Source organism: Tiliqua scincoides, chromosome 5 (assembly GCF_035046505.1).
Source record: "Tiliqua scincoides isolate rTilSci1 chromosome 5, rTilSci1.hap2, whole genome shotgun sequence".
NCBI classification, from domain to species: Eukaryota; Metazoa; Chordata; class Lepidosauria; order Squamata; family Scincidae; genus Tiliqua; species Tiliqua scincoides.
The window spans coordinates 131,798,627-131,801,248 of record NC_089825.1 but is presented as its reverse complement, the minus strand read 5'-3'; the positions used below and the strand labels follow the sequence as shown (position 1 = coordinate 131,801,248).

Below are 2,622 nucleotides of genomic sequence, written 5' to 3'. Positions count from 1 at the left end.
TACTTTAATACTTCCCTGCTGCCCCACCTCAGCCCCATTCTGTCTATAAACAGGGTGAGAAGGGTGGGGTGTACTGCGAGAAAGTAGGGAGAGAAGTGGCAAGAGGGAGGAGGGTCACGTGCAGCGGCTGTAAGGCTCACCAGGATGACCTGATGCTTGGCAGCTCTATGCAGATGTAGTCCCGCTATAGCCAGTCATTCAGTGGGGCTTCCCCCTCCCCACCAGCCATGCAGCAGAAAGCATGATAGCTATGATCTGCCTCCCCCCTGCCTGCCTCCTACCTCTCCCTGGGCTTCTGCAGCCAATCCTAAGGCAAGAACCCCCTTGGACTCCTCCTGCCCCACCTCAGCCACAGAAAATATGAGAATGCCCATCCTTTGTCCAATGATCGTTGGTTCCTTCCTTCCTAACGGAGATGGGTAAAAAGCCGACCCTGCACATGCCTGATCTCATCTGATCTCAGAAGCTAAGCAGGGTCAGGCCTGGTTAGTACTTGGATGGGAGACCGCCTGGGAATACCGGGTGCTGTAGGCTTATACCATAGTCCTTCAAGACTGAAGGTTGCCAACCATTCAGTGGTGCCTCTCCCCTCCCACTTGGCTGCAAAAGGAAACATTAACCCTTCCCTGCCCCCTCGCTGGAACTCCCCTGCTACTCCCCCAGTTGGAATGCTGGCCCTATGAGGCTTTCCACACTGTGAAAACAGTGAGCAAGCACACCCAGACACAGGCAGACTCCAGTCCGCACATGTGGGGACGAGTGCCGAGTCAGAGGGCCCCTGAGTGGAGTGTTTTTCTGAGTCTTCCATGCAAGAAAATCACAAGTTAATGAGTTGGCAAAAAACATGCATTTTTGCAACTCATGTTCAAGTCATCCAAGTCAGGTTCCAACCCAGGGAGCTTCTCAGGAGTAGATTCTCTTATCCTATGTCATTGCAGTGTGAGAAATAGGCATATCGACTGACCTCTGTACACACCAACAGATCTGGTTACTGCCCACAGATCAGGCTGGTCCAAGACCTCCTGATGGCTGAGCCAGCCTGCCAAATGCTGTCCCCCACCCAGTGATCTGCCAGCCCCTGCCCATCCCATTCTCAAATATTCTTCCCCAGCCCTTTCCTCCCTAGCACATTTCCTCTCCCCCTCTGCCCACTCTTCCTTTCCAACCCAAGGGGTGGAAGGAGAAGGAGCAGCTGTGGAGGCAAGCAGGCTCACATAGGTAGGGGCCCCCACCCTGATTTACTGAATGAAGCAACCAATTCAGTCAACCTCATGGATGGGCCAGCCCTAACAGCAGACCAAGAGAAGGAACAGGTCCCCACAGCAATAACCCTGCAAAACGCATGCCTCAAGGCAGTGAGTCAAGCCAGATGGAACAGGAAAATTTTAACCCCTCCTCTTTCCAGAAACCTGGCTCTCTGAGGGTCTGTCCTCCTATTTGCTCCCATATTAATACTGATCTGTCTTACACTGACCCTCTTATGCAAAGCGACACATATTTGGGTTTGCTACTTAAACCCTCCCACCTTTTCACCCCACACACATTTCCTAGCATGGTTCACACTGTTCTGCTGAGATCCAGTCATCCTTCTACTATATCCTCCTTACTTCCACTTCTCATTGCTCTGGTCTCCTCCTTCTCATGTAGGCAGGGTTTGAAATGTTTAATTTCTGCACATTTGCTAACTGTGGGCTGCTGCTTCTTCTATCTCAACCATGTCCCTCTTTCCTTCCCCACCAGGCGTCTTCTCACAGCAGGTGGTTCTGACCCAATCAGAGTCAGAACTGACAAGACCTGGAGAAGCCCATAAACTGACCTGTGCGGTCACCGGCTTCAATGTCAACAGCTACTGGATGAATTGGGTCCGGCAGAAGCCTGGCAAAGGCTTGGAATGGCTTGTTCGCTATGATACTTCTAGTAGAAACTACTATTCCCCTGCAATCCAAGGGAGATTCACAGCCTCCAAGGACAGCTCCAATTTCTATCTGCAGATGAACAGCCTGAATGCAGAAGACACGGCCATGTATTACTGTGCGAGAGACACAGTGAGATGCATGTTGCTAGAGCTCAGTCAAAAACCCCTCTGCCTGCATGAGCTCTGGGGAGAAACCAGCACAGGGGGAGCTCCAGTGCCACAAACCACAAGAAGTGATGCAGTGGGCATTAAAGGGGCAACACTGTCATTCTTTGTTCAGCTACACCCTGTAGTGTGCTGCTTCAAGATCTCTCTTCTCCAAAGTGCTGCAAGCAAGATGAGAGCCCCCACGCCAATCCATCCCCCCCCCACACACACATACTCCTCTCCAGTGCTCCTTCAAAGAGAGCCTGTTCTCTGAAGAATTTGGAAGCAGTTAGAAGTTTCTCAGGAGCAGCTTCTTTCAGCCTGTGTGGTTGTGGTGTGAGGAATACACACATAGACCGATCTCCATACACACCTACAGAGCAGGCTGCTGCCCACAGACAGGGCCGGCCTAAGACCTCCTGATGGCTGAGCCAGCCTGCCAAATGCTGCCCCCCACCCAATGATCCGCCAGCCTCTGCCCACCCCATTCTCCAATATTCGGCCTCAGCCCTTTCCTCCCTTGCACAATTCCTCTCCCCTCTGCCCCCTCTTCCTTTCCA

At 52.3% G+C, this 2,622-nt stretch overlaps 1 pseudogene; it reads left to right on the top strand.

Annotated features, from left to right (window-relative positions):
* The first annotated feature begins 419 nt into the window (after positions 1-419).
* On the top strand, positions 420-534 carry LOC136654788 (5S ribosomal RNA; annotated as a pseudogene).
* The last annotated feature ends 2,088 nt before the right edge of the window (positions 535-2,622 follow it).